The sequence below is a fragment of the Callithrix jacchus genome, chromosome 11 (assembly GCF_049354715.1).
Source record: "Callithrix jacchus isolate 240 chromosome 11, calJac240_pri, whole genome shotgun sequence".
Classification (NCBI taxonomy): domain Eukaryota; kingdom Metazoa; phylum Chordata; class Mammalia; order Primates; family Cebidae; genus Callithrix; species Callithrix jacchus.
The window spans coordinates 83249563-83263345 of record NC_133512.1 but is presented as its reverse complement, the minus strand read 5'-3'; the positions used below and the strand labels follow the sequence as shown (position 1 = coordinate 83263345).

At 41.1% G+C, this 13783-nt stretch overlaps 1 long non-coding RNA gene across 1 annotated transcript in view; it reads left to right on the top strand.

Annotated features, from left to right (window-relative positions):
- Window positions 1–2553: 2553 nt before the first annotated feature.
- LOC144578278 (uncharacterized) overlaps window positions 2554–13783 on the top strand; it is a 60728-nt gene continuing 49498 nt past the window's right edge. The window contains exon 1 of the long non-coding RNA XR_013523751.1: window positions 2554–2936. This is a non-coding gene — a long non-coding RNA (uncharacterized LOC144578278). The remainder of the gene's footprint in view (window positions 2937–13783) is intronic.

Genomic DNA, 13783 nt, shown 5'->3' with positions numbered 1-13783 from the left:
GTCAGCAGTGGGCGTGTATCTCAGTAGGGATGGGTTGCCTCGGCAACGGCTGGCTGGGTCAGCAGTGGGCGTGTATCTCAGTTGGGGTGGGTTGCCTCGGCAACGGCTGGCTGAGTCAGCAGTGGGCGTGTATCTCAGTTGGGGCGGGTTGCCTCAGTAGTGGTGGATGCCCCTCCCCCACAGAGCGTCTCGGACCGTCTGCTCGGGATAGTTTGAAATCGCGGTTTTGTTCATCCCACTGGGTATCCCAATCCCTGCAATCCCCTGGGCTGGCCTATTGTCCAAGTCTCGTTCAGTCTCAAGTCCAGCCCTCTCAAGTCTCAGGTTGCCGGTTCAACAGGGCACCTGGACACGCACGCCCTGTGGGGATTGCTGGGTAGGGCCGGCCGCTGCCGCCCCGGCTGCCGGCTTCGCCAGGCAGACCTACTGCCTGGCGTCCCGTGTCTTTTTATACTTGGGAGTTTCCCCATTCTGTGGGCAACAAAGATCAGTCTGGAAATGCCGCTCTGACTCACCATTTGCAGATTCAACGAGAAGAGCTCCAATCCTGGGTTGTTCTCACAGCGCCATCTTGAGTCCTCCCGTGTCATATTTTCTTTATTCAGTCTACCACTGATAGGCATCCAGATGATTCCATGTCTTTGTTATTGTGAAAAGTGCTACAATTGGCATGTATGCATGTATCTTTATAGAAGAAAAAAATGATATTTTAGTGGGCATATACCTAGCAATGGAATTGCTGTGTTGAATGGTATTTCTAAGTTCCTTGAGAACTCTCCAAACTTCTTTCCACACTGGTTGAACTAATTTATATTTCCACCAGGGGTGTATAAGTGTTCCCTTTCTTCCACAACCTCACCAATATCTGTTATCTTTCAACTTTTTAGTAAAGTTGAATAAAAAGTATGAGCTGTGTCTCATCGTGGTTTTGATCTGCATTTCTGTAATGATTAGAGATGCTGAACATCTTTTTATTTGGTTGTTGGCTGCATGTATTTCTTATTTTGAGAAGTGTCTGTTCGTATCCTTTGCCCAGTTTTTAATGAGGCTATTTTTTTACTTGTCGATTTGTTTTAAGTTCCTTATAGATTCTGGATATTAGACCTTTGTCAGATGCATAATTTGCAAATAGTTTCTCCCATTCTGTAGGCCGTTTACTTTGTTGACAGTTTCTGTTGCTGTGCAGAAGCTCTGTTGTTTAATTAGGTCCCACTTGTCAATTTTTTGCTTCGTTGCAATTGCTTTTGCCATCTTCGTCATGAACTTTTTGTCAAGGCCAATGTTCAGAATGGTATTACCTAGGTTTTCTAATAGGGTTTTGATAGTTTTAGTTTTTACATTAAAGTCTTAAGCCACCTAGGGTTGTTTTTTAATATGGTTAAAGGAGGGGGTCTAGTTTTCATCTTTGGCCTGTGGCTAGCTAGTTATCCCAACACCATTTGTTGACTAGGAAGTCCTTTTCCCACTGCTTTTTATTGTCAATTTTGTTGAAGATCAGATGGTTGTAGGTGTGTGGCTTTATTTCTGGGTTCTCTAACCTGTTGGATTGGTCTACGTGTCTGTTTTTGTACCAGTACCCTGCAATTTTGGTTACTGTATCCTTGTAGTATAGTTTGAAATCAGGTAGTGTAATACCTCTCTCACAGAAAGCTCAGAAGCTTTTCTAGTTATCCTTACAATTTAAAAACTTCCTAGAATATGTCTAAATACTATATATACAAAATATATATACATCAGTGCCATCAGGCACTTGACAAACATTCCAATCTAAAGATTCAGACCTTTCTTTAGCTCAAGGACACTTTCTTCCTCTATTGGTTTCATTACAATATTATTTTGATTTATGGTTTTATGTCTTTGCTGGAATGGCTATTATTTCCATGTTTCATGGAGGTATCATCCAATTCTATTCCCTTTTCTCTTATGGTTTCTCTCATTACAATTTTGCTTTGTGCTTTGAGATATGTTGTAGATTTAATTGTATCCTCCAAAAAGATATGTTAAAGTCCTTAATGCCTACTGTGACCTTATTTGGAAATACAGTCTTTGCAAATGTAAGTAAGTTGAGGCGAATCCTGAATCAAATGCCTGGTATCCTTTTTGGGAGAGGGAAATCTAAAGATACAGAGATACACAGTGGAAGAAACCCATGTGATGGCAGAAGCAGAGGTTGCAGTGATGCAGCTAAAATTCAAGAAACGCCAAAGACTGTCAGCAAGCACCAGAAGATGGAAGAGGCAAGACGGGATTTTCCCCCAGGTCTTAAGGGAGAGCACTGTCCTGCTTAAACTGTGATTTTGGACTTCTAGCCTCCAGAACTGTAAGAGAATACATTTCTGTTGTTTAAGCCCCTAGTTTATTACAATTTTGTCGTGGAATCCTTGGAGTGTCACTTTTCTGTGGCTGGTGGTGCCTTTGCCTGAATTTTGCTTGGGTCTCCTGGGCCTGTTCTGCCTAAAAGGCCTGGCAGGCTGCACTTGGCTCATGCTACCAGCCTGAATCCCATGCCTGCCAACAGCAAGCCAGGTGCAGAGCAGTGAGGAGGGTGTCAGCTAGTGAGTGTGAGGTCTGGTCACTGTGCACAGCCAGGCATGCTGGCTGTGGTAGGGTGGGCAGCTCCAGATGCTAGCTCCCTGGAAGGCTGTGGCTGGACCAGGCATACCACAAACAACTTCCACTGCTGACACTAAGGAATATAGTGGAACCTGGAAGCTTGGAGATACCAGCGACTGCAGTGCCCCAAAGAAGGTGTCACAGCCCTGACTCAGGGAGCTCCTAGGTCTGGACTCTCTGAAGAACCACAACTCTCCTCTCTTTTTCTCTTCTCTCCTTCTCATCGAGCAAAGGGGGTGTTTCAGCCCTGTTTGTGTTACAGCTTTTTCAGCCTCACCATTCAGCAGGTCCTGAGTTCTTGTCCCACTTTCAGGAAGAATGAGGTAAGTGGACATGTGGAGGGTAAACAAGGCAAAGAGGCCCTTTAATGAATGACAAAACAGCTCAGAGGAGACCTGCAGTGCACAGCTCCTCTCAGCAGGCAGGTCATATCAGCGAGTGTCCAGTTCTCAGCAGAGAGGAGAACCACAGTGGGTGGTTATTCTCTGCAGGCAGGTCATCCCTAAGTCTGCCCGAGTCTGACTGAGTTTGGGGGTTTTTATGGGCTTCAGCAGAGAGGAAGTGTGTGCCTACTGGTCTATGGGAGGCCATGGGAGGGCCCAGAAAAAGCACCGTAAGTTCCCATTCTCCTTGACGGAACTGGCAGACTGGCACTCAGGCTTCAGGCCCTCCCCTGCTTGAAGGTGGGGCTTCAGTAGGGACCCCCCCACTTTTCACCAAGGAGCCAATCTGCCTCCTGCCACCACCATTCCTGGCACCAGGCTGTTCATGCCAAGGGGTGTCTGCAGGCCAGCACTGAGCTGCCCTCAGCAGCCCCCTCAACTTCCCTCCTGTGCTCATTGACACCCCGAAGTCCAGAGAGGGCTAAGACAGGATGGGGCTGGTGTATCAGCCCTGCCCAGAGCATGCGTACATCTGGCCAGGTTGTGACAGCACCGGGCTCTGCCTCAACTTTGCTCAGAAATTGGAGTGTGCTGGGAGCAGAGAGAGGCCAGACAGCAGGAGCAGGCACTTCTGTTGCTGTGGGGGCAGCTGGGATTCCCAAGTCTGAAAGTACAGAGATGCGTGGGTCTGCGGCCATGGCTAGGCAGCTGCAGCTGTTACTAGGAGAACAGGGCTCCCACCTGCTCCCAGCTCCCAAGAACACAGAGATGCTCTGGTCTGGAGCTGTGCCGGGCAGCCACAGTGGCACCTGGGAAGCATGAGGTTCTCACGCTGCCAGCTGGGAAGGGGGTGGGGCTTACATTTGTTCCCAGCTACCACTAGCTCCATGGAGTGCACAGCCCCAGCCACACCTCCTCCACTGCAGCTGGCATTTTTGCAGTGGCTGCTCCAGATGGATCACGGCTGCCATCAATTTTGTTAAAGCAGCCCTGGGAAACTAATACAATATAGTTCTGCTATATATTCCAAGTCTACTTGGAATATACAGTTTGTATGCTTTATTTTATTTACAGAATTATTTAAATAAAGAATTATGTCTGTTACTGTTTATAAGAAAAAGTATCCTGTAACCTCTACTTGACTCTCCTTAAACCATACTAATATTTTATAGTTATGGTTTTAAAATTTTTTGTCAATATATAATATACATATATTCAGGATAGATGTGATATTTTGATAATGCATAAAAATCAAATTGGGTAATTGGGATATCCATCACTTTAAACATTTACATTTTCTTTATTCTAGGAACATTTGTACACTAGATTATTGTTAACTATAGTCATCTTACTAATCTATCAAATGCTAGGTCTTATTTCTTCTATCTAACTGTGTATTCATTAATTAACCTCTCATAATTCCATCTTTAATCTGTCTCATTGAACAGATTTATCTCACAAAGGATTTCTTTTTTTTAATCTAACTTTCATTTATGGCTGTTGGTTTCTCTTACGTGTTATTTGTTGTTGTTGCTGTTGGCCAGCTGGAACTCAGCTCTGATTTGGGGGTACCCTAAGTGGTGGCAATTTCACAGGCAAAGTGACCCCTCCTCCTGTGGGCTGATAATGATGGAGAAGGCAGGGAGCCAATTTCCTGCTAAAGGATTTGGTGAAGGCCTCTCTGCAGCTTGGTCTTCCTTTCCCTAGCATCAGGGGCAGGGTAGGCAGGGCCTGTCTACCCAGCAACTTCTTCATCTCTTGTGAGTCAAGAAGACATGATATGCTCATGCTGGACTAATGTTTGTCTTTCCATGGGGTCCCCAGCTTTCTGAGGTCAAGCTCTTCCCAAGGTTCTCTACTTCAGGGTACTTTCCTGGGAGTCTACCCTACTCTCCAAGGTGCTTTACCAACCAAGAGGAAGAAAACTCCTGTGCCCCTTCAGTATTATTGTTTGTACCCTTAGTATTTAGAGTGTCTTATTTCTAAATTTTCAAGTAGTCAGAATAGAGTCCAATCAATACATGCATGTATATGTTTAACAATAAATAACTTGCTACTTCTGGCATTCAAGGTGGTCACCAACTAAAGTGTTCAACATAAGGCAAGTATAGGGGAACAGGTAACAAAGTAATATGAAATATCTTCTGCCTAGCAAATAGGTAGGAAAATGTAGGAGTATTTGTTTAAGCATCTGTTTGATAAACTCGATATCCTAGTCCCTTTGTTTTTTGTTTGTTTGTTTGAGACAGAGTCTCACTCTATTGCCCAGACTAGAGTGCAGGGGCACAATCTCCACTCACTGTAACCTTCACCTCCTGGGCTCAAGTGATTCTCCTGCCTTAGCCTCCCGAGTAGCTGGGATTACAGGTGCCCACCATACCCGGCAAATTTTTGTATTTTTAGTAGAGGCATGGTTTCGCCTTGTTGGCCAGGCTGGTCTCTGACTCCTGACCTCAAGTGATCGGCCAGCCTCATCCTCCCAAAGTGCTGAGATTACAGGCATGAGCCACTAACCACAGCCTCTTTGTTTTATGAGTAAATTTTGCTTCTTCTTTAACATGAAAGAATTTTACTTCTATATAAATTAGGTAGCCTCTTTAGAATAATGTAATTTTAAAATAAATCTAAAGGTTTTAGTAACTGTGATCTTTTTGACCTTGGTATATAGTTTCCTAGAATATAGTTTTGAAAAAAGATCTATCTAGTCATTTAAATACTTAGCACTGTGGGTAAGATGAGAGTTTATCATCCAGTGGGTATAGTTAGATTTCTTCCAGCAAAATATGATTCTCTTTTAAAAATAAATTTATATCTTTAGTTGAACCAAGATGGAAAATTTCCTTATCTCTTCCAACCTCTAAGAAAGAAAAAAAAAACTAAAAGTAATACATTATTACCAGTACTAGAAAATAAAAAAAGGAGAATAAGAACATTTGAGAAATACCTGAAAAGTAAAAAGCAGGCAGGATCAGAGCTCTGGGAAAATATAGGAAATGACAGCCCAGAATAAGCCCCAAACACTAGATTGCTGCAGCCATAGTGATAGTTTCAGAGAAATTTCAAGTGTAGGATGATAGGATACAAGGAATGAAAGGAAATCATGGGCTAATTTTAGAGTGGTCAAATGGGTGCAGGTGGAGCACAGTCCCCTCCTCTGACTGCTCTTGCTGAACAGTGTGTCTCCTAGCTGGGGGAATCTGTTTTGGTTTTTCTATTTTGTTTTGTTTTGGAGACAAGGTCTTGTTCTGTCACCCAGGCCGGAGTGCAGTTGACAATCATAGCTCACTACAACCTCAAACTCCCGGGCTCAAGCAATTCTCCTGCTTTTGCCTCCCAAAGTGCTGGGATTACAGGCATGAATCACTGTGCCTCACCTCATCCTGAAGCTGATAAGTAATATCTTCCTGTAGGCTGAAATAGAATATCCCTTTAGTATCAGTGAGACAAGGCTGTGCCCCAGTAAATTTTATTGTTTTACTGCTAGTAATATTGCCTACCACCCCTCCAGGAAATGAGTCTCACACCCAGAAGATTAATTGTGGCAAGTTCTTTTCAGCATTATGTCTTGTCCTTCCCCCACAATGACCAGAGGCAGCCTAAATAGAATAGCCATTTGTCAGGTCGAAAGGCGTGTGGAGGTAGCACTTATTCACATTCCTCCTGACTCCATGTGAAGTTACTTTGGCTAGACTAACAGGGCCTCCTCTATGCCACATTGCCCACATACTTTTTCCATGACTTACCCAATTGACTTAGTGTCTGTTTAACGATTAGGAATCCCTATTTGCTTCTTGGTAATAGTGTATCTACAAACCTTTTAAAACAGAACAAAAGGATATCAATAAACTAAAGTCAGACCCAGTCAAGTACAGCAAAAAGATATTAACAATAACAGAGGTAAGCAATACTTGGGTTTTGTCTCCTTTTAAAATTAGTTTGCTCAGGGGACATACAAATCTAAATTATTCCCAGTTTCTATAACCATATCCAAGAGTTATATCAGTCTGTCTATTCATTACTTTTTATATATATCTGGAGGATAATATTCTGCTTCTATCCAGCAGGCAAGTAATCTGAGTGAGACAATTTACAAGATTTGGGACTCACTAGTCAAGAAAACACTTAAATATCTCTGGTGACACAGAGCTTTGCTAGACCCCAGTCTGACCAAGTCTTCGTGCTTTTCTAGGGTAATCTTGGGAGTCAAGAAGACATGGTATGCTTATGTTAGATTAATGTTTGTCTTTCCATGGGATCCCCAGCTTTCCAAGGCCAAGCTCTTCCCAGGGTTCTCTACTTCATAGTCCTTACTTGGGAGTCTGCCCTACTCTCCAAGGTGCTTTACCAACCAAGAGGAAGAAAACTCCTGTGCCCTTGCAGTGTTGTTTGTACCCTTAGCATTTAAAGTGTCTTATTTCTAAATTTTCAAGTAGTCAGAATAGAGTCCAATCGATACAAGTATGTGTATGTTTAACAATAAATAACTTGCTACTTCTGGCATTCAAGGTGGTCACCAACTAAAGTCTTCAACATAAGGAAGGTATTATAGACAAACAGGCCACCAAAGTGAAGCAGATGCATATTAAACATTTGATGATATGTTCAGCAGGGAGCCATAAAGATCCTATTGCAGTCTGGTTACCAATCTCGACTAGAATGTGTCCATGGACTAGTGGACAAATTTCATTTAAGACAAACAGCAGAAGGTAACCCAAGCAAGATCCATTTCTTCTCAGTTTGTCTAATCCCAATTCCTGCCTTTGCAGTTCAGCAAATTCTTTTTATCTTATTCAGGGGCTCCTTTTAAGATAATCACACAAATGATAAATGCACATAATCACCTCACCCAAGTCACCATATAAATGTATGTGTGCAGTGCAATCAATTCTCCAAATGCTTCCCCTACCTTGTTTTCATTCCTTACTAAATGATCCTTTCAAAAAAAATGTAGCCTGAGGACAGTCAGGACACTAAGTGGAGGAAAACTGGGAACCTTAAGAATTAGGTTCACAGAAGGAAAATTAAAAGGTAGATGGCTAGATTTTAGGGATCACATGTTAGGATTAAACAATACCCCCTAAAATGCTTGATAATAATCTGGTAAATTTGAAAGAATCTAATAATAAATTGGTAAGCTTGAAAGAATGGCTTTTTTAAAATTAGCTTTCCAAAATCTATTTTTACTTCCTAACAACATACTCTTTTTTTTTAAGTTTTTTTTTTCACAGCTTTTATTAAACACGCACTGTCCAGAAGGCTGTTCTGCTCCAATGACTTCTCTAGAGACAGCTACACTGACTTCAAAGAGGGCATTTACTCAGTTTGAAGGGACAATTCTGTGCTCTCCACTGGAGTGGTACCTAAGGTCATGACTGCTTATGCTCCTGTGGGTGGCTGCTGATGATAGGAGCCATTTTCAATGTCTGTAGGATGAAGGTGACTTTCACATGAGAGTGCTTGTATTAGTCTGCCATGACTGTCATAACAAAGTGGCACAGCTCAGGTGGTTTAATCAACAGAAATTTACTTCCTCATATCTGTGAAGCCTAAAAGTCCAAGATTAACGTGTTGGCAGGGTTGGTTTCTTCTGAAGCCTTCTTGCCTTGATGAGATGGTCATTTTTCCTTGTGTGTCCATATGTCATTACTTTGTGCATGCCTGTGCCCTAATCTCCTTGTCTTACAGGGACACACTTAACGTTGTAGTAGGGCCCACTGATACGACTTCATCTTACTTTGATTACCTCTTTAAAGGCCCTGTCTTCACAGTTGCATTCTGAGCCGGAGTTCAAAACCAGCCTGGCCAACATGGTAAAACCTGGTCTCTGCTAAAAATACAAAAATTAGCCAGATGTGGTACACACTAGTAATCCCAGCTACTTGAGAGGCTGAGGCAGGAGAATCAGTTAAACCCAGGAGATGGAGGTTGTGGTGAGCGAAGGGAAGGGAAGGGGAGGAGAGTGGAGGGGAGGGGAAGTAAGGGGAGTGGAGGGGAGGGAAGGGGAAGGAAGGGAAGGGGAGGGGAGGGAAGGGAAGGGAAGTGGGGAACGAGGGAAGAAGGGAAGGGAAGGGAGAGAGAAAGAAGGAAAGAAGAAAGAGAGAGAGAAAGAAAGAAAGAGAGAGAGGAAAGAAAGAAAGAAGAAAGAGAAAGAAAGAAAGAAGAAAGAAAGAAAGAAAGAAAGAAAGAAAGAAAGAAAGAAGAAAGAAAGAAAGAAAGAAAGAAAGAAAGAAAGAAAGAAAGAAAGAAAGAAAGAAAATTTATTCTAAGGGATAATAACAGAGAACTTCCCAAACCTAAAGAAAGATATCAATATCCAAGTACAAGAAGGTTTTACAACATCAAGCAGATTTAATCCAAAGAAGACTACTTCAAGGCAATTAATAATTAAATTCCCAAAGGTCTCTTGCATCTAAAAGCAGCAAGAGAAAAGAAACAAATAACATATAAGGAAGCTCCAATATGCCTGGCAACAGACTTTTCAGTGGAAACTTTGTAGGCCAGGAGAGAATAGCATGACATATTTAAATTACTGAAGGAAAAAAATCTTTTTCCCTAGAATAGTATATCTGGTGAAAATATCCTTCAAACATAAAGATGAAATAAAGCTTTTCCCAGAAAAAAAAGCTGAGAGATTTCAATAATATCAGACCTGTCCTACAAGAAATGCTAAAGGGAGCACCTCAATCAGAAGGCAAAGAACATTAATGAGCAATAAGTAATCAACTGAAACTACAAAACTCACTGGTAATAGTACTACACAGATTAAAAAAAAAGACTATTATAACACTGTAACTGTGGTGTGTAAACTACTTTTATCATAAGTAGAAAAACTAAACAATGAACCAATCAAAAATAATAACTACAACTTTTCAAGACACAGTACAAGAAGATGTAAACAGAAAAAACAGGGCCGGGCGCGGTGGCTCACGCCTGTAATCTCAGCACTTTGGGAGGCCGAGGCGGGTGGATCACGAGGTCAGGAGATTGAGACCATCCTGGTCAACATGGTGAAACCCCGTCTCTACTAAAAAAAAAAAAAAACAAAAAATACAAAAAATTAGCTGGGCATGGTGGCGCATGCCGGTAATCCCAGCTACTCAGGAGAATTGCCTGAACCCAGGATGCGGAGGTTGCGGTGAGCCGAAATCGCGCAACTGCACTCCAGCCTGGGTAGCAAGAGTGAAACTCCGCCTCAAAAAAAAAAGAAAAAGAAAAAGCAGACAGTTAAAAGGCTGGGGGGGTTGGATGAAGCGAAGGGTAGAGTTTTTATTAGTTTTCATTTTACTTTTTTGTTTAGGTGAACAGTATTGTTATCAGGTTAAAATAATGGGTTATAAGAGAGTATTTGCAAGCCTCATGGTAACCTCAAACCAAAACACATACAATAGATGCACAAAAATTAAAAGCAAGAAATTAAATTATATCACCAGAAAAAATCACCTTCACTAAAGTAAGACTGGAATGAAAGAAAGAAGACCACAAAACAATCAGAAAACAAATAACAAAATGGCGGCAGGAGTAAGTTCTTACTTATTAATAATAACATTGAATGTAAATGGACTAAACTCTCCTATCAAAAGGCTGAATGGATGAAAATACAAGACTCATTGGTATGTTTTCTATAACACACTTCACCTATAAGAAGAAACACAGACTGAAAATAAAGGGATAGAAAAAGATATTCCTACATTTGATGTAAGTATGTAGCTACTTTTTTTGTAAATCAAAAAAGAGTAGGAGTAGCTACATACTTACATCAACCAAAATAGATTTTTAAAAAATTTGTAATTTAGGTTCTAGGATACATGTGCAGATCATGCAGGATTGTTGCATAGGTACATACATGGCAAGGTGGTTTGCTGCCTTCATCCCCACATCACCTATGTCTGGAATTTCTCCCCTCATTATCCCTCCCAAACCTCCCCACCCTCACTGTCCCTCCCCTAGAACCCCCTACTGACCATGGTGTATGATGCTCTCCTCTCGGTGTTCATGTGTTCTAATTGTTCAACACCTGCTTATGGGTGATACCATACAGTTTGGTTTTCTGTTCCTGTGTCAGTTTGCTGAGAATGATGGTTTCTAGATTCATCCATGTCGCTACAAAGGACACGATCTCATTGTTTCTTTATGGCTGCACAGTATTCCATGGTGTATATTGCCACATTTTCCTTGTCCAGTCTGTTATTGATGGGTATTTAGGTTGGTTCCAGGTCTTTGTTATTGTAAACGGTGCTGCTATGAACATACATGTGCATGTGTCATTATAACAGAACAATTTATAATCCCAGTACTGGGTATATAACAATTTATATACCCAGTAATGGGATTGCTGGGTCAAATGGAATTTCTATCTCTAGATCCTTGAGGAAGCACCACACAATCTTCCACAATGGTTGAACTAGTTTACACTAACACCAACAGAGTAAAATTGTTTCTATTTCTCCACATTCTCTCCAGTATCTGTTATCTCCAGATTTTTTAATGATCACCATTCTAACTGGTATGAGATGGTATCTCAATGTGATTTTGATTTGCATCTTTCTAATGACCAGTGATGATGAGCATTTTTTCATATGTTTGTTGGTTTCATCAATGTCTTCTTTTTAAAGTGTCTGTTCATATCCTATACCCACTTTTGCATGGGTTTGTTTGTTTTTGTTTTTTGTAAATCTGTTTCAGTTCTTTGTAGATTCTAGCCCTTCGTCAGATGGGTAGACTGTAAAAATTTTTTCCCATTCTGTTGGTTGCCAGTTCACTCTAATGATTGTTTTCTTTGCTGTACTGAAGCTCTGGAGTATAATTAGATCCCATTTGTCTATTTTGGCTTTTGTTGCCATTGCATTTGGTGTTTTAGTTATGAAGTTCTTGCCTATGCCTATGTCCTGAATGGTTTTACCTAGGTTTTCTTCTAGGGTTTTTATGGTGTTAGGTCTTATGTTTAGACCTTTAATTCAGAGTTAATTTTAGTGTAAGGTGTCAGGAAGGGGTCCAGTTTCTGCTTTCTGCACATGCTAGCCAGTTTTCCCAACACGATTTATTAAACAGAGAATTCTTTCCCCGTTGCTTGTTTTTCTCAATTTTGTCAAAGATCAGATGATTGTAGATGTGTGGTGTTGCTTCTGAGGCCTCTCTTCTGTTCCATTGGTCTAGGTCTCTGTTCTGGTACCGGTACCATGTAGTTTTGGTTACTGTAGCCTTGTAGTACAGTTTGAAGTCAGGAAGCATGATGCCTCCAGCTTTGTTCTTTTTGCTTAGGATTGTTTTGGCTATGTGGGCTCTATTTTGGTTCCATATGAAGTTTGAAGTGCTTTTTTCCAGTTCTGTGAATAAGGTCATTGGTAGCTTGATGGGGATAGTGTTGAATCTATAAATTACTTTGGTCAGTATGGCCATTTTCATGATATTGATTCTTCCTAATCATGAGCATGGAATGTTTCTCCATCTGTTTGTGTCCTCTCTTATTTCATTGAGCAGTGGTTTGTAGTTCTCCTTGAAGAGATCCTTTACATTCCTTGTTAGTTGTATTCCTAGGTATTTTATTCTTTTTGTAGCAATTGTGAATGGCAGTTTTTTCTTCATTTGCTCTTTAAGTCTGTTATTGGTGTAGACGAATTCTTGTGATTTTTGCACATTGATTTTGTATCCTGAGACTTTTCTGAAGTTGAGAAGCCTACTTCTCAAGAACATGCAATGGAGAAAATACAGTCTCTTCAATAAATGGTGCTTAGAAAACTGTATATCCATATGCAGAAAAATGAAACTAGACCCCTATCTCTTGCCAAGTACAAATATTAATCAAAATGGATTAAAGACTTAAGTCTAAGGCCTCAAACTAAAAAACTACCACAAGAAAACATTGGGGAAAAAATCTAGGACAGTAGTCTCAGTAAAGAATTCTTGAGCAATACCCCACAAGCACAGGTAACCAAAGCAAATATGGACAAATGGGAACACATCAAGTTAAAAAGCTTCTGCATAGCAAAGGAAACAGTCAACAAAATGAGGACAGAATACCCAGAATGCAAGAAATATTTTCAGACTACCCACTTGACAAGGAACTAATAATCAGAATATGTAAGGAGGTCAAACAACTCTGTAGGAAAAAATATATATATTTTTTGAGACGGAGTTTCGCTCTTGTTACCCCCAGGCTGGAGAGCAATGGCGCAATCTCGGCTCACCACAACCTCTGCCCCCTAGGTTCAGGCAATTCTCCTGCCTCAGCCTCCTGAGTAGCTGGGATTACAAGCACGCACCACCGTGCCCAGCTAATTTTTTGTATTTTTAGTAGAGAGGGGGTTTCACCATGTTGACCAGGATGGTCTTGATCTCTTGACCTCGTGATCCACCTGCCTCAGCCTCCCAAAGTGCTGGGATTACAGGCTTGAGCCACCACACCCAGCCCAGGAAAAAATATTTAATAATCTGATCCAAAAATGGGCAAAATATTTGAATAGATATTTGTCAAAAGAAGATATAAATGGCAAGCAGACATATGGAAATGTGCTCAACATCGTTGATCACAGAGACATGCAAATCAAAACTACAATGAGATTTTCTTTTACCCCAGTTAAAATGGCTTTTATCTGAAAGACAGGCAATAAAAAATGCTGGACAGGATGTGAAGAAAAAGAAACCTCTGTACAATGTCAGTGGAAAAGTAAATTTGTACAATCACTATGGAGAACAGTTTGGAGGTTCCTCAAAAAACTAAAAATTGAGCTACCATATGATCCAGCAATTCCACTGCTTGGTGGGATCTGGAAGAAAGAAAATCAGTACAT